This window comes from Podarcis melisellensis, assembly GCF_964234715.1.
Source record: "Podarcis melisellensis genome assembly, chromosome: 18".
Taxonomy (NCBI): Eukaryota; Metazoa; Chordata; class Lepidosauria; order Squamata; family Lacertidae; genus Podarcis; species Podarcis melisellensis.
Window position 1 is genome coordinate 6,985,191 of NC_138536.1, and position 18,268 is coordinate 7,003,458.

Genomic DNA, 18,268 nt, shown 5'->3' on the forward strand with positions numbered 1-18,268 from the left:
AGAAATACAGTGGTACCTTGGGTTATGTACTTAATTCGTTCCGGAGGTCCGTACTTAACCTGAAACTGTTCTTAACCTGAAGCACCACTTTAGCTAATGGGGCCTCCCGCTGCCGCCGCACCGCCAGAGCACAATTTCTGTTCTCATCCTGAAGCAATTTTCTTAACCTGAAGCACTATTTCTGGGTTAGCAGAGTCTGTAACCTGAAGCATATGTAACCCGAAGCATATGTAACCCGAAGCGTATGTAACCTAAGGTACCACTGTAGTACAGGTTAAGAACAGTTTCAGGTTAAGAACGGACCTGCAGAACGAATTAAGTTCTTAACCTGAGGTACCACTGTACTTGGCTGGAAAATTGCATTGCAATGTCTGGAGGAGTGTGAGGCTGGAAGGATTCCTGTGTCCACATATTGTTGAGGAATGTGCAAATTAGATAGATTCGCCTTTAAATGCAAACAGGATCTAATTTCTTTCCCATCCCGACTTCAAAGTACAAAAGCGCTGCCTGTTCTAAATACTGGAAGCTGGGTAATAGGTTTCAACCTTCTCTCCCCACATCCTAGGAAAGCGATGCCAAATAACTATGCAAATTAATTTCATTTCAGGGTCTTGCCTTACTGGGAGAAGAATTTTTGAATATCCCTTAGCGCACAGTCTTTTTTAGGGTCCATGAAATTCTGCAAGGCTGCATAGCTGACATTGAAATCCAGCAGCTCTTAACAGGGGGGGGGGCGTCTTTCCTATCGCTGCCCCTGCACCCCCAGACTGGAGGAACTTATTTTTAAAAAAGGTTTATATGCCACTTTAACTTAACTACCATCAGCAGCACACAAGAGGTGCATCACATTAAAGGTAAAGGTAAAGGGACCCCTGATCGTTAGGTCCAGTCGTGGCCGACTCTGGGGTTGTGGTGGTCATCTCGCATTAAACCACAGAGCCTAGGGCTTGCCGATCAGAAGGTCGGCGGTTCGAATCCCCACGACGGGGTGAGCTCCTGTTGCTCGGTCCCTACTCCTGCCAACCTAGCAGTTCGAAAGCACGTCAAAGTGCAAGTAGATAAATAGGTACCACTCCGGCGGGAAGGTAAACGGCGTTTCTGTGTGCTGCCCTGGTTCGCTAGAAGCGGCTTAGTCATTCTGGCCACATGACCCAGAAGCTGAACGCCAGTTCCCTCGGCAAATAAAACGAGATGAGTGCCGCAACCCCAGAGTCAGCCACGACTGGACCTAACGGTCAGGGATACCTTTACCTTTTACCTTTACATTCTGCATGGACTTTGCATTCTGCACCGACTTTCAACATCCTTCAACAATTACTTTGATATAATACATAATTTGTTATGTGCAAATGGCTTTAATTTGTTATGTGCAAATGGCTTTAATAGATGCCTATTAGGTCCATAAATTACTATATAGCATATATTCTTCACACAAAAAACAGCGACAATTTGTTGTTGACAAAGGACAGCTGGACATATAAAGGGCCCCATTACCTTCAGTAGCTTAGGGCCTCATCAAACCTAAATCCGATCCTGGTCTCTAGGGGGAAAGAGGATCTAGAAGGCTTTTATGTCATTGGCTGAAAATTTATTTCGTATATGTCAGGGGCTCAGGAGCAGAGGCACAGGAGAGGGAGGAAATGGAGAGCGAGGGGGAGGAATCCGAGGGGAGCGTAGGCGATGACAGTGGTCCGAGGGATTCCCTGAGTCTCTTCAGCGAATCGGAAGATTCACAGAAGGGGGCGCCTATGGCCAGGGCAAGGGGGGTGCCAAGGGGGACACCCCAGAAGGAAGGGGCCAGAGGGGACTCAGAGAGCAGCAGTTGGAAATCAGGACCAGCTTCCCCACCAGAGCGCAGTGGGGGGGAGGAGTCCCAGGTATCGGGACCAGGGTGTTCACCACCAGCGAGAGGAGATGAGTCAGGATTGACCACGCCTCCATCGGAGAGCGCGGAAACGGTCAAGAGGAAAGTTGCCCACTGGGCGCGCGCGCCAAGTTCAAATGTACAGGCAAGCGGCACAGCAGGTAGCCCGGATAGGGAACCAGGTCCTAAAGCCCGCCGAAAGGAGGGACAAGAGTCAGGGGGGTCAGCGTCAGAGGAGTCCAGGAAGGAGGAGACCCCGGGGGGCAGACGGACCCAGAGGAGGAAAGAACAACGGAAGAGGTGGAGTAAGGCCAGGGTCTTAAACTGGTGTATAGGGGGCGGAGACTCAGACGGAGCTTCGCCGGTCTAGGTTCTAGACGTAGAGCTGCACGCTGCGGCTTGTAAATGGAAACTGAACTTTAATAAAGACTTTTGTACATTACAACCGGCTAGCGTTGGTCCTCTGTGAGCTGGGACCTGGAGGCAGCTCTGACAGTATACTTCGGACTTTAGACGCCCAACATTCTCAAGCCATGCCAGGTCAGGAAATAAGAATGTCACAATTTATTTATTCTATAAAATTATATATACCGCTCGCTTGTGTAGTTTTTTTTAAAAAGACCTCAAAACGGTTTACGAGAAAGATAAAACAATAAAATCATTGCAACCGTTTGCAACCATGATTCGAAACAAGCTAAAACCAGAATAGAACAGACTGAAACAAAACAAAACTTAGACAAACTTTCTAAGCAACTGGGTTGCAAGCTCCAGGAAACAGAAAACAACCCCTGCTTACTCACCTATGGTGAGTTGAAAACTGTCTCCAGGTGAACAGGAAGAACGTGTTTGCAAATTTGGAGGAGTTTCCCCCCCCTTTCTTTTCTGTTTCTTTACTCCCGGGGCCGCTAAACGCTATACGCTAGTGGGCTGTAAACGGGCAGCCTTTACGTGGAATGATCACTTATTTGACTTCAGCACCTCTCTTCCAGGTAGACAGAGCTCCCAAAATCCCTTCCAAAGGAACCTACAAATTTGGCAGCGGACCCGGCTGCTGATTTAATTAAACAGGCCGTAAGCTGTGTCAAAACGCTCAGAATGACATTCGCCGCAGGCTTTCTTTCCTCGTAGCCGTAAAAAGAAGGCCAGGATGTATCGCAAAGGAGACCCCTCGAGGCACAAGTCCTAAGCTGATTAAAAACCAGCCACACGTGAAATAATAAGAATAAAAAACTTAATGAACTCCCCAGCTAAGTGATTATTTTTTAAAAGGAAAAAGGAGACCATCGGAGCCAAGGACATTCCTTATCACCCTTGATATACCTGCTCACTTTCGGTGCATTTTTACGACAGCAAAATGGTGGGAACCCACACTTGATGGCAACAACCAGGGCTTGGGTCTCTGCCAATGACTCACTCGTTGGCCTTTGTCAAGCTCCTCATCTCTCATTTTACCCTGACAGAGTTAAGGCATGGAAAGCTTTAGAGAACCTGATCGCCTCTAAACACAACAGCATCTTGAGCAACATCACCTTGCCAACAAAGGTCCGTATAGTCAAAGCTATGGTTTTCCCAGTAGTGATGTATGGAAATGAGAGCTGGGCCATAAAGAAGGCTGATGGCCGAAGAATGGATGCTTTTGAATTCTGGTGCTGGAGGAGACTCTTGAGGGTCCCATGGGCTGCAAGAAGATCAAATGCATCCATTCTTAAGGGAAATCAGCCCTGAGTGCTCACTGGAAGGACAGATCCTGAAGCTGAGGCTCCAAGACTTTGGCCACCTCAGGAGAAGAGAAGACTCCTTGGAAAAGACCCTGATGTTGGGAAAGATGGAGGGCACAAGGAGAAGGGGATGACAGAGGACGAGATGGTGGGACAGTGTTCTCAAAGCTACCAGCATGAGTTTGACCAAACTGCGGGAGGCAGTGGAAGACAGGAGTGCCTGGCATGCTCTGGTCCATGGGGTCACGAAGAGTCGGACATGACTAAACGACTAAACAACAACATCTTGAGCAAACCGCATATTCAAAACCGTCTCTGTTTTGCTGAAATATCATTAAGACAAGTTCAAAGGTTTCGAGACTATTGGCTCTCATCTCCCGCCCCGAGTCTTTTGCTCTTCCATATTGAGTTGCAACCCACCCGAGTAGACCCATTCAGTTCCACTGCCACAACTTTTAGAGTGATAGTCTTGCTTCCTTGTAAGCTCTTGGGGGGGAAAGAGATCTCCCTTACTTTAAGGTTGCCATATTTTGAAGAGCAAAAAAGAGGACGCTATGACGACTCTCATTTTAAATACCCCTACTATACAGTGGTACCTTGGTTCTCAAACACCTTGGTACTCAAATGCCTTGGTTCTCAAATGCCAAAAACCCAGAAGTATGTGTTCCGGTTTTCTAATGTTTTTCAGAAGCCGAATGTCCGATGCGGCTGTTGGCTATTGTTTCCACGGCGCCTGCACCAATCAGAAGCTGCGCCTTGGTTTCCGAACATTTCGGAAATCAAATGGACTTCTGGAACTGATTAAGTTTGCCGCTTTCGTTTTTGCTATTCATTTTGCGTTTTTGTTTTTGAGGCTTTTTCAGTTCATTTGTTTTTGTGACTGTGTGGAACCCAGTTCAGCTACTGATTGATTGATTGTGTGACTGCGGAAATGGATAAAAGCCCCACATCCAAACAATGACTATCATCAGGGCAGGTAAGAAAAAATAATAATTTTAATTTTATTTTTTATCATCTACAATACAGTCTTATTTATTTTATCGTACAGTACATTATTGCTTACATTTGATGGATCAATGGTCTTGTTGGATAGTAGAATCCATGTTAAAACTGCTGTTTCAGGGGTTGTTTTTAAAAGTCTGGAACAGATGAAGCCGTTTTGCATTACTTTCTCTGGGAAAACACACCTTGGTTTTGGAACGCTTTGGTTTTGGAACGGACTTCCGGAACGGATTAAGTTTGAGAACCAATGTACCGCTGTATGCAGGCAATAGAAGCTGTGATATATTGCTGAGGGGGGCAGGAGAACAGAAGAGGAATTCAAGTCTTCAGCCCAGGTCTCACCCAGAAAGTATAGCCAGAGACATTTTGGCAAATTTAAGAAATCCACCCAGAAAGAAATTCTACCCCTGAAAAAGAGGACATGTCCTGGAAAAAGAGGACACATGGCAACCACATGTAACATCAACCCAAAACAGTTTGTGTCCCACATTTCTGGTTAATCTGACCTGGATCCCAACAGCAGAGAGGACAGTCAGGTGGAAGTTCTTTAAACCAGGAGCTCAGCAGAGGACGAGTGTCCAGAAAAACAAACACAGGCGATTAAAAATCCAGCTCATCCTGGAGTGCTGATGACAGCCGTAAGGTACTTCCTATCGCCTCAAATTGGCCGCCTTTTGCAAATCCACATCCGGTGTCCTCCCACAGAGCATCTTGAAATCGCAACAGCAGCACGCGCCTGCGATCTTCTCAGATTAAGAGGAATGGGGCCAGGCGTCATCCTGGAAAAGGGCCAAGGCATGAATCAGAGCAAAGTATGGGCACCAGACAAGTTCTGTGCCAGCTCTGTTGACAGACCTGCTATATGAGCCTCGTCATGGGACGTGGAACAAATGGGCAGAGACAAATGCAAAGAAAAGGGTTGTCTTATTCTGCCTTGGTCGCTCCAGAGCTGGAGTCCTGAGTCCAGTTCTGGGCACCATGATTTAAGAAGGATGTTGACAAGCTGGAACACGAGCAGAGCAGAGCTGTCAGATTTGAAAATAAGGGCCCAGCAGCCTCAAAAATAAGGGATCAGCAGCCAAAATAAGGGATTTTCAGAGCACAGGTATGTTCGACTTCTGAGCCCCTCCGAGCCAAAGGCAGAAAGCCCAGCCAGCAGCCAAACGAAGCCTCAACCGGTGGTTCCCACAGCGCAGCAACCCGGCAAAGGGGATGCAGCAAGGAAAACCACCGTCACCTCTCCGCTGGGAAGCGCTGAGCAAAGGCGAGTCCCCAGGCAACGCGGCTGATTTGATCGGCACAAGGCATGCAAGCTCCACCCCCCAGTCGTTCTTAGACTCCTTATTAGGTGAGCAACGCAGCCAAGCAACACAGTTGGAGCCTCCCTCCTCCCTGGCCGGCAGGGAGGGAGAGGGGAGGAGCTGCTTCCTTTGAAACCCAGGACATCATCAATAAGGGACGGCAGCGGGACACAGCGCTGGGATAAGGGATTTCCCCACCAAATAAGGGACGGTTGACAGCTATGGAGCAGAGTGCCACAACAGCTGCAAGAATCTTACTAGCGAAGAATTGGAAGAAACAAGATTTACCAGCTATCAAAGAATGGCAGATGAAGATGATGGACTATATGGAACTTGCCGAACTTACCAGGAGACTCCTAGACCAGAGAGAAGAGACATTGCAAGAAGATTGGGAAAAGTTCAAAGAATATCGGGGGGGGGGGAGATGTCAATATTTAAATCTTCGAAAAGCTTTGGAAGTTTGGAAAAGCTTCGGAAAAAAAGTTTTGGAAAAGAAAGCTTTGGAACTTTGAAAAAGCTTTTAGCCTTGGGCCCTGGCACTCGGAATGCTGCATAGAATGGAATCATAGAATCATAGATCATAGAGTTGGAAGAGACCACAAGGGCCATCAAGTCCAACCTCCTGCAAAGCAGGAAACACCGTCAGAGCACTCCTGACATATGGTTGTCAAGCCTCTGCTTAAAGACCTCCAAAGAAGGAGACTCCACCACACTCCTTGGCAGCAAATCCCACTGTCAAACAGCTCTTACTGTCAGGAAGTTCTTCCTGATGTTTAGGTGGAATCTTCTTTCTTGTAGTTTGGATCCATTGCTCTGTGTCCGCTTCTCTGGAGCAGCAGAAAACAACCTTTCTCCCTCCTCTATGTGACATCCTTTTATATATTTGAACATGGCTCTCATATCCCCCCTTAACCTCCTCTTCTCCAGGCTAAACATGCCCAGCTCCCTTAGCCGTTCCTCATAAGGCATCGTTTCCAGGCCTTTGACCATTTTGGTTGCCCTCCTCTGGACACGTTCCAGTTTGTCAGTGTCCTTCTTGAACTGTGGTGCCCAGAACTGGACACAGTACTCCAGGTGAGGTCTGACCAGAGCAGAATACAGTGGCACTATTACTTCCCTTGATCTAGATGCTATACTCCTATGGATGCAGCCCAGAATTGCATTGGCTTTTTTAGCTGCCGCGTCACACTGTTGGCTCATGTCAAGTTTGTGGTCAACCAAGACTCCTAGATCCTTTTCACATGTACTGCTCTCAAGCCAGGTGTCACCCATCTTGTATTTGTGCCTCTCATTTTTTTGGCCCAAGTGCAATACTTTACATTTCTCCCTGTTAAAATTCATCTTGTTTGTTCTGGCCCAGTTCTCTAATCTGTCAAGGTCGTTTTGAAGTGTGATCCTGTCCTCTGGGGTGTTAGCCACCCCTCCCAGTTTGGTGTCATCTGCAAATTTGATCAGGATGCCCTTGAGTCCATCATCCAAGTTGTTGATAAAGATGTTGAATAAGACTGGGCCCAAGACAGAACCCTGTGGCACCCCACTAGTCACTCTTCTCCAGGACGAAGAGGAACCATTGATGAGCACCCTTTGGGTTCAAATCAGTAAGCCAGTTACAAATCCACTGAGTGGTAGCATAGGGAATACGTCCCTCCGGCTCAGAAAAGGTCCCCCGGCTCTGGCCAAATGGATCAGGATCGAGATGTTTATACTCCAGCCGCAGCCTGTTTCGCAACCCTAATGCGTACATTTGCAGGGATGATTTATCCCCAGCAAATAAAAGGCAGCGTAAACATTTTATCAGCTCGTTATGGCAATAATAACAGCAAAGAACCCCAAAATGCCCATGAACACAATGCCGGAAACACAAATCAGAGTTCTTGGCTGTAGAGCTGGAGACTGAAGTGAATAAATGAAAAGTGGACTGAATACACTTACGTAATATTCCCACTTTTCTCTCAATATAGACCACAAGGCGGTATCTATAGCATTCCCAGGCCACCTAGACAGCATCTTAAAAAGCAGAGACATCACCTTGCCAACAAAGGTCTGTATAATTAAAGCTATGGTTTTCCCAGTAGTGATGTATGGAAGTGAGAGCTGGACCACCAAGAAGGCTGATCGCCAAGGAATGGATGCTTTTGAATTCTGGTGCTGGAGGAGACTTTTGAGAGTCCCATGGACTGCAAGAAGATCAAACCTCTCCATTCGGAAGGAAATCAGCCCTGACTGCTCACTGGGAGGACAGATCCTGAAGCTGAGGCTCCAAGACTTAGGCCACCTCATGAGAAGAGAAGACTCCCTGGAAAAGATCCTGATGTTGGGAAAGATGGAGGGCGCAAGGAGAAGGGGATGACAGAGGACGAGATGGTGGGACAGTGTTCTCGAAGCTACCAGCATGAGTTTGACCAAACTGCGGGAGGCAGTGGAAGACAGGAGTGCCTGGCGTGCTCTGGTCCATGGGGTCACGAAGAGGCGGACACGACTAAATGACTAAACAACAACAAAGGCCCTTTGCACAGCAGACTCAGCAAACAGATGCTGAGCAAGGTATTGGACCTATGACCCACAGCTCCAAGAGAATGCCAAATCAGGTTCCTCCTAGCGGATAGGGACAAGGGTGTTACTGCCCCAGTGGCTTTCTTTTTAATCTCCATCTTACCTGAAAGATAGGTAGCCGTGTTGGTCTGCCATAGTCAAAACAAAAAAACAAAAAAAATTCCTTCCAGTAGCACCTTAAAGACCAACTAAGTTAGTTCTTGGTATGAGCTTTCGTGTGCATGCACACTTCTTCACATCACACTTCAGTTTTTGGTATCTGAAGAAGTGTGCACGCACACGAAAGCTCATACCAAGAACTAACTTAGTTGGTCTTTAAGTTGCTACTGGAAGGAATTTTTTTTGTTTTACCTGAAAGAGTTTTTAATGAATCATCTCACTGGGGAACAGACAGGGTGAAGCAGAGCAATTGAGCACCTTGTGGTCCTCCATCAGCCTCACTCCTGTCCCTTTTAAATTTATCCTCGTGTTCTGAAATGTTTTAACTCGCAATGCTAATAATAATAATAATAATTTATTATTTATTCCCCGCCCATCTGGCTATGTTTCCCCAGCCACTCTGGGCAGCTTCCAACAGAATATTAAAATACAATAACCTATTAAACATTAAAAGCTTCTCTAAACAGGGCTGCCTTCAGATGTCTTCTAAAAGTCTGGTAGCTGTTGTTCTCTTTGACATCTGATGGGAGGGCGTTCCATAGGGCAGGCGCCACCACCGAGAAGGCCCTCTTCCTGGTGAGGGAACCGCCGGAAGGCTATCGGCACTGGACCTCAGTAAGGCCAGTTTGTAAAAAAGAATGGGGAAAAATTGTAATTTATTTAGGAGACCATTGTAAACAGATGGAAACACTAGCAGGATTTTAATCTCACTTCTAAGGTAACAAAGACAATGGAGGATTAAGATGGATTTTTTTTAAAAAAATGTGGATAACAGATTGAAACGCAGTTGTAAATGTTGACATTAGGACCCATGCAGGGGATAGCGGGACGTCGTGAGATTGAGTAACTTTAAAGGTAAAGGGTAAAGGGATTCCTGACCATTAGGTCCAGTCGTGGCTGACTCTGGGGTTGTGGCGCTTATCTCGCTTTACTGGCCGAGGGAGCCGGCGTACAGCTTCCGGGTCATGTGGCCAGCAGGACTAAGCCGCTTCTGGCGAACCAGAGCAGCACACGGAAATGCCGTTTACCTTCCCACCGGAGTAGTACCTATTTATCTACTTGCACTTTTGACGTGCTTTCAAACTGCTAGGTTGGCAGGAGCAGGGACTGAGCAACGGGAGCTCACCCCGTCATTGCAGGGATTCGAACTGCCGACCTGCTGATCGGCAAGTCCTAGGCTCTGTGGTTTAACCCACAGCGCCACCCCAGTACCTTCCAACATTACTCTAACAAAAATCAGGACGTGTATCTTTTTCTTTCTTTTTTAAGTTGGTTCCTTTTTTGTGTGTAAAATAGTTTTTATTTGGTTTAAAATATATACAAAGTTATAACAAAATCAATTGCAAATCCATATAAAGAGATTACTCAATCTCACAACTTCCCGCTATCCCCTGCATGAGTCAACATTTACAACTGCGTATCAATCCGTTATCCATATTTTTTTTTAAAAAAATCCATCTTAATCCTCCATTGAGCTCACCCCATCTTGGGGATTCGAACCACTGACCTTCTGATCGGCAAGTCCTAGGCTCTGCGGTTTAACCCACAGCGCCACCCGTGTCCCAGGGGTCCCTTTACCTTTATGTTGGAGGGTAAGCTCTCCACTCCTAACCCAAATATGGTCCATGTATCAAAACATGTGAGGGTGCTTCAGTTTGGAGAAAGGCACTCTGTACATGCTTGAATGTACTCAGAGTCGATTCCCATGCTCTGCTGACAATCTGTAGCATTGGGAACATGGGCCAGGTACCCACACAATGGGCTCATCGTCTCCAGAGACCCCCGTCTCCCCTGAAGCCATGCGCCACATCAAAAGCGCAAGATCTCTGACGCCGCACGCACTTCAAAGCCTCCGGACTTGGCTTTCGCACCGCAAGCTGTCAGATCATGTTGCATTAATGAGCTGGGGAAGTTCACAACCAGCATCGCGGAGAAACCACAAACCCCGTCCAATTTCTTCCTATTTTTTTTTACAGTAACTGTGAACACACCACAGAGGCGCCAGAGCTTGCGCACGAAAAGGGAAGCAAAGAGGGCGGCCCCGAGACAATCGACTGTAAGGGCTGAGTCTGAGCCAGAATCGGAGCCTATTTCAAATGAACCTGTGCCAAAGAGCGACTCTGGGCATGCCCAAAGCGCTCGTCTGTTGTGCTGGCAAGCAGCTACAGGCAAGCTCTCGCTCCCCGTATGTATGGGATTCGCAGGCAGGCATCCAATAAGATGAATTATAGAGAGACAACCTATTTTAAAATTTTATTTAGAACTTTTTACAGGTGGAAGGGAGAAAGAGGCTTGAAAAAGACTTCACACTATGATAAAATGGGCAAAGGACTTAGGGCACAATATACAAATGGCAGATTGGGAGAGGTCAGCAAAAGCTTTCAGCAGGGGGCCGGTCCACTGTCCCTCAGACCTTGTGGGGGGCCGGGTCTATATTTTGTTGGGGGGGGGGGGAAATGTACAAACTCCTAGCTTAGATAGGCTAGTTTTAGCCTTTTATTTTAAGTCATCCAGGATGCTATGGTTTTCCCAGTAGTAATGTATGGAAGTGAGAGCTGGACCATAAAGAAGGCTGATCACCAAAGTATTGATGCTTTCGAATTCTAGTGCTGGAGGAGACTCTTGAGAGTCCCATGGACTGCAAGAAGATCAAACCTCTCCATTCTTAGGGAAATCAGCCCTGAGTGCTCACTGGAAGGACAGATCCTGAAGCTGAGACTCCATTACTTTGGCCACCTCTGGAGAAGAGAACACTCCCCGGAAAAGACCCTGATGTTGGGAAAGATGGAGGGCGCAAGGAGAAGGGGACGACGGAGGATGAGATGGTAGGACAGTGTTCTCGAAGCTACCAGCATGAGTTTGACCCAACTGCGGGAGGCAGTGGAAGACAGGAGTGCCTGGCGTGCTCTGGTCCAGGGGGTCACGAAGAGTTGGACACGACTAAATGACTGAACAACAACACTTTGGCCTTGCTTCAGATATTGGTTGCCCATTTTGGAACAGGGGCCAGGTAGGGATTTTTTCCATTTGGCAAATTGGCAGTGGCCCTTTGGTTTTCGCCTACCCCCTTAGCAGTCGTCACAACTTTGTAAGGTTTGGCGGTTAGGCATTGGCTTATTGAAATATTGGGGGGGGGGCATGAATAAGGGTATTCCAGTCAAGGAATCTGGGGACCCTGAGTACCAGGAGTATAAATGTTAGTTATATTAATCTTGTTGTTTCTTATACTGTGGCTGTTTGTTTGATTCTTCTATTATTTGTTTCCTTGATTGTATTTTTGTTTAATTGTTTGTTCATCTGTTTTCTCATATATGTATTTATTTTAAATCAATAAAGATATATTTTTTAAAAAGGAATCAGGGGGTCCTGGATCTCATCGAAAGTCTGGTTGAGGGGCTAGGGCCATGCCAGGACCACAAGAACCCTGGGCTGAGCTTCGATTGATCTTCATCAATGTCGCTCCCTCGTTTGGTGTTTACCCTTTCAGGCTACCAGCCAGAGAGGCAGGAGTCAGATATAGTCTGTTGCCAATGTCTAAGCCAATACCACTCACCGTGCTGTAATCAATAAAGTTGTGGCCTAAATTTTGCCCTGAACGTCCGGCAGGGCTTCCGCGGGTTCCGATTGGCTGCAGGAGCTTCCTGCAGCCAATCAGAAGCCGCGCTTTGGCTTCCGAAGTCGGATGGACTTCCGGAACAGATTCTGTTCAACTTCTGAGATATGACCGTACATAGTTTTAATTCTATCAATGTTTAATTGTATTTTTTAATGATTGTTCCCCTACCCTATGTTTTCAGCGGTTCGTCTTATTATCTCTAAGCTGCCTTGCGTCCCTGTCTGGAAGAAAGGGGTATAAATAAATATATAATAAACAAATAAATATGGTTAAGGCAATGACACATCTCTTCAGCACATAATGCAAAGCCCTGAGGTCATGGGGTCCTGCAGAAAATGGCCGTGCCTCTTCTCCCTCAGAGCAGAGCGACCAGTTAATATGAACAGTCTTTAATTCTATCAATGTCTATTTTAAAAATAAATGATTTCCCCCCTATGTTTTCAGTAGTTTTTATTTTTATCCATAAGCTGCCCCGAGTTCTGTCAGGGGAAAAGGCAGGGTATAAATTGGTATATAAATTGACATAAATTGGGTCAGGTTTAAGGTGCTGGTTTCGACCTTTAAAGCCCTACGCGGCCTAGGACCTATGTACCTACAGGACCGCCTCTCCTGGTATGCCCCACGGAGGACCTTAAAGTCCACAAATGACAACATTTTGGAGGTCTCAAGGTGGTTAGATTGGTCTCATCTAGGGCCAGGGCCTTTTCAGCACTGGCCCCGACTTGGTGGAATGCTCTGTCACAAGAGACCAGGGCCCTGCTGGACTTGACATCTTTCCACAGGGCCTGCAAGACAGAGCTGTTCCGCCTGGCCTTTGGTTTGGACTCATTCTGACCCTTATGTTTTCCCTCCCCTTATGGTTTTGATCCCTGGGCTACTTTTAAAACGAGGCTGCATTTTAAATTGCATTTTAACCTGTATTAAAATAATAATAATTTCCTTATTGTGTTTTTATTGTAATTTTACTGGTGTTAGCCGCCCTGAGCCAGGCTCTGGTCGGGGAGGGCGGGGTATAAATAAAATTGATTATTATTGTTCAAATGCTCATGAACTTTAAAACTGATGTGCAAATGGGGGAGAACTGTACTCAGTGTTTGTTGCTTTGTTTTTAAGGGGGGGTGCGCGGAAAGGTGCCGGCACTGACCATGAAGTTGTTATAGTAAGTGCCACACTTTTAACAATTTTTTTTTGGGGGGGGAGGTGTTGGTATTGCACACCCTTAAGCACCCACAGAAAAAAAGCACAGTCTGTGCTCAAAATTGGGAGGGGGGTGACGAGAAACCAGAGAAACCAACACTGTCAGGTATGCACACCTGAAGGATATAACCCCCACTGGTGACTCGCTGGGAAGAGGAGGGGGACAACACTGTCGTTGTTGTTGTTTAGTCGCTTAGTCGTGTCCGACTCTTCGTGACCCCCAGGACCAGAGCACGCCAGGCACTCCTGTCTTCCACTGCCTCCCGCAGTTGGGTCAGACTCATGCTGGTAGCTTCGAGAACACTGTCCAAATATCCGTCGTCCCCTTCTCCTTGCGCCCTCCATCTTTCCCAACACCAGGGTCTTTTCCAGGGAGTCTTCTCTTCTCATGAGGTGGCCAAAGTCTTGGAGCCTCAGCTTCAGGATCTGTCCTTCCAGTGAGCACTCAGGGCTGATTTCCTTCAGAATGGATCGGTTTGATCTTCTTGCAGTCCATGGGACTCTCCAGAGTCTCCTCCAGCACCAGAATTCAAAAGCATCCATTCTTCGGCGATCAGCCTTCTTGATGGTCCAGCTCTCACTTCCATACATCACTGCTGGGAAAACCATAGCTATACGGACCTTTGTTGGCAAGGTGATGTCTCTGCTTTTTAAGATGCTGTCTATAAGGATATAACCCCCACTGGGAAGAGGAGGGGGACGACACTAGAGGTTGAAAAATTGCAACCTACACTCCTTGGGAGAGGGAGACTTTGATCATCGGCTGCCAGTGGCAGAGATGGGGGAAGAGGAAACGATGCAATCTCCATGGCAACCGGTGGATTCTGAGGTTGAGAGGATGTAGGATGTGGGGACGGTCCTCTCTGGGCAGGCTGACAAAGAAGGGGAGAGAGATGGTTTTGCCTACACACACACTCCTAGGCGCCCCAGTCTCCCCAATCGCCTCCTTAACCGTTTTTAATTTACCGCCGCTTTATCTCGACATCTCGAAGAGGAGGAATGATGAATGGGGCTGATAAAGGGTGGGGGTGGGGAGCTATTTTCCCACGCCTTGGAAAAAAGAGTGAGGGGAGGAGAGAAGAAAAAACAGCTCTGCGATGGTTGCTATCGTCACCTGCAAAAGCGGCTCCCCCAAGCATTCAGTTCCCCTTATCCTATACCCACCCACCCCCAAATAATAATCTTAAGCACTATTCGGAGACCAATAAACATTCCCAACCTCCCTCAACATCTTTCCTCAAGAGCATGGGTAGGCAGCCGAAGGCCCGGGGGCTGGATCCGGCCCAATTGCCTTCTAAATCTGGCCCGCGGACGGTCCAGGAATCAGCGTGTTTTTACATGAATTATATTTAAAATGCATCTCTGGGTTATTTGTGGGGGCTGCCTGGTGTTTTACACGAATAGAAAGTGTGCTTTTATTTAAAATGCATCTCTGGGTTATTTGTGGGCACAGGAATTCGTTCATTATTTTTTTCAAAATATAGTCCACCACCCCCCACAAGGTCGGAGGGACAGTGGACCGCCCACAGCTGAAAAAGTTTGCTGACCCCTTCTCAAGAACATCCTCCTGCCCACCTGGGGCCCGCAATATGTTGCAAGACTACAAGTCCCATGATCCTTGACGATCATGCTTCCCTGGGGTGGATGAGAGCTGGAGAGCAGCAACACCAGTAATAATAATAATAAATTTTATTTATACCCCGCTCTCCCAGACCAATCAAATCAAAGTAAAAAACATAATAGGGGGTGTGTGGAACCAATTTAAAATACAGGTTAAAATGCAATTTAAAATGCAGCATCATTTTAAAAGTAGCCGATAAATCAAGACCAAAAGGGGAGGGAAACATAAGGGTCAGACTGAGTCCAAACCAAGGCCAGGCGGAACAGCTCTGTCTTGCAGGCCCTGCGGAAAGATGTCAAGTCCCGCAGGGCCCTGGTCTCTTGGGACAGAGCGTTCCACCATGTCGGGGCCAGTACTGAAAAGGCCCTGGCCCTAGTTGAGACCAATCTAACCACCTTGTGACCTGGAACCAAGTAGATGCCAAAGAATACCAACAATCGCAAAAAACAAAGCAGAAAGGAGATAGGACCAGTATTTGAAGACATCTGAAGGCAGCCCTGTTTAGCGAAGCTTTTAATGGCTGGCGTTTTAATGTATTTTTAATCTTTTGTTGGAAGCCGCCCAGAGTGGCTGGGGAAACCCAGCCAGATAGGCAGGGTAGAAATAAATTATTATTATTATTTATTATTATAAGTTCACATCACAGAATCGTAGAGGGATCCAAAGGTCATTTAGTCCAACCCAGGAATCACAGCTAAAGAATCCCTGGCAGGTGGCTATCAGACTTCTGCTTTAAACCTCCAATGAAAGGGTCTCTATGTGATTAACGACTTTCTAAACATTGCTTATATGTTTCCTTTACAATTGAAATCAATGCGAGGTATGTTAAATGCCGTTAGCAAGATAAATAATAAAAATAAAAGGTAAAGGACCCCTGGATGGTTACGTCCAGTGAATGGCGACTATGGGGTTGCGGCTCTCATCTCGCTTTCAGGCCAAGGGAGCCAGTGCTTGTCCACAGACAGCTTTCTGAGTCATGTGGCCAGCAGGACTAAACTGCTTCTGGCACAACGGGACACCATGACGGAAACCAGAGCGCACGGAAACGCCGTTTACCTTCCTGCCACAGTGGTACCTATTTATCTACTTGCACTGGCATGCTTTTGAACTGCTAAGTTGGCAGGAGCTGGGACAGAGCAACGGGAGCTCACCCCGTCATGGGGATTCGAACTGCCGACCTTTCGATCAGCAAGCCCAAGGGGCTCAGTGGTTTAGACCGCAGTGCCACCCACGTCCCTCTGAAGATGAATAATGACGCGACAGAAACAACTGCAGTGGAAAGGAAGCAGCTCTGGTGTTGATGACGGCAGATCAGGACAGAAATGGCTGCTTTTATTCATCCCATGTCGTCAGTTGTCCCCAGAGCTGCTTGCAATGGGATACTTCCAGTCTTTCCCCTCACTGATGTGAAAATACCACTTTAATTTCCACCCACATTTTTTGTGCCCCACCACGTTTTGCACGTTTTGCTTGTTGGGGCTGTTCTTCTGAGTTTGTGGAGGGGAGCTTTTCCCCCTCCACAAATACACACCTCAGCCCTTCTGACAATGAGCACAGTTCAGCACTGTGCCATCAGTGTGATCCAATGCGATCCCTCTGGATCTCTCCATTCAGCTACATTGAGGTTTTATTTTTTCCTCTGCCTGTTTGGTTCTAAGTGACTTTGGGTTGCCCTGGGCAAGATAAAATGACTGACAAATTTAGTAAATACTACTAATAGATTATTCTCTACATACCAGCTCTGAGTTCAGTGACAGTCTAGACCACTGTCCTGTCCTATCTATCTATCTATCTATCTATCATCTATCTATCTATCTATCATCTATCTATCTATCTATCTATCTATCTATCTATCTATCTATCTATCTATCTATCTATCATCTATCTATCATCTATCTATCTATCATCTATCTATCTATCATCTATCTATCTATCTATCTATCTATCTATCTATCTATCTATCTTCTATCATCTATCATCTATCATCTATCATCTTTCAATCACCTCTCTCTCGATCTCGATCTCCAAATATGATCCCACAGACAATCCAGCGAATTGGCCTCCACTCAAATCTGAGCACATTTTCTAGACTTCCCTTCATGCGCTCTTTACGCGACTAGAAATCTAATCATTCCATTGTTTGTTTCTCTATCTTTGTTCAATTAATATAAACACATTTAGCAAACTTATGCGTGCAGATGTTTATACTTTAGGGGGTTTTGTTTATGAATTCCGAGTTACCTCCAATTATTGGATAACTAATCCTGCCTTCTTCACGCCTTGTAACTGAATTATTTTGTGGCTGGTGATTTATAGAACTGTGTTGTTATCCCTCCAGCTGTGGGCTTCTTTTCTGGAAAGAGATGTGGAGCGTTATCATCCACACCCCCCCTTTGCCCCAGAACCGGGACTCACGAAAACTTAAAACCATCACGGAAAAAATGCAAAAAGCTAAATAGTATAAAATATAATAGTTACATTATTAACCGCAAACACTAGAGGCTGTATCCAATCTTAGTCTACTCAAGAGTCAACTCACTGAAATGTCTGAGCATGCCCAACTTGGGCCCATTCATTTCAATAGTCCTACCTGAGTAGAGGGACGTGGGTGACGCTGTGGGTTAAACCACAGAGCCTAGGGCTTGCCGATGAGAAGGTTGGCGGTTCGAATCCCCGCGACGGGGTGAGCTCCCGTTGCTCGGTCCCTGCTCCTGCCAACTTAGCACATCAAAGTGCAAGTAGATAAATAGGGAAGGTAAACGCTGCTCTGGTTCGCCAGAAGCGGCTTAGTCCTGCTGGCCACATGACCCGGAAGCCGTACGCCGGCTCCCTCGACCAGTAAAGCGAGATGAGCGCCGCAACCCCAGAGTTGTCCGCGACTGGACCTAATGGTCAGTGGTATAGTGGTTAAGAGCGGTGGACTCGTAATCTGGTGAACCGGGTTTGCATCTCCGCTCCTCCACATGCAGCTGCTGGGTGACCTTGGACCAATCACACTTCTCTGAAGTCTCTCAGCCCCACTCACCTCACAGAGTGTTTGTTGTGGGGGAGGAAGGGAAAGGAGAATGTTAGCCGCTTTGAGATTCCTTCGGGTAGTGATAAAGTGGGATATCAAATCCAAATTCCTCTTCTTCTTCTTCCATTACCTGAGTAGAACTTAGACACAACCCTAGACTTCAGTAGCAGTAATGCTGTCTGGATAGGACATTGGGGCAAAATTCAGGGCTCCACACAGTT

The 18,268-nt window shown here is 46.7% G+C and overlaps 1 protein-coding gene and 1 long non-coding RNA gene across 4 annotated transcripts in view; one reads left to right on the plus strand and one right to left on the minus strand.

Annotated features, from left to right (window-relative positions):
- LOC309361041 overlaps positions 1-18,268 on the plus strand; it is a 559,475-nt gene that overhangs the window by 158,265 nt on the left and 382,942 nt on the right. The gene's annotated exons all lie outside the window — the stretch shown is intronic.
- The window catches only part of SEMA6B (semaphorin 6B), a 388,774-nt gene that overhangs the window by 120,374 nt on the left and 250,132 nt on the right, over positions 1-18,268 (minus strand). Inside the window, exon 1 of one of the 3 annotated variants that reach the window (XM_081895456.1) lies at positions 5,091-5,953. The exons of the other annotated variants lie outside the window; for them this stretch is intronic. The gene's annotated coding sequence lies outside the window, so the exon portion shown is untranslated. Of the gene's footprint in view, positions 1-5,090; positions 5,954-18,268 lie in introns of those variants that run through there. 3 annotated transcript variants of the gene reach the window in all.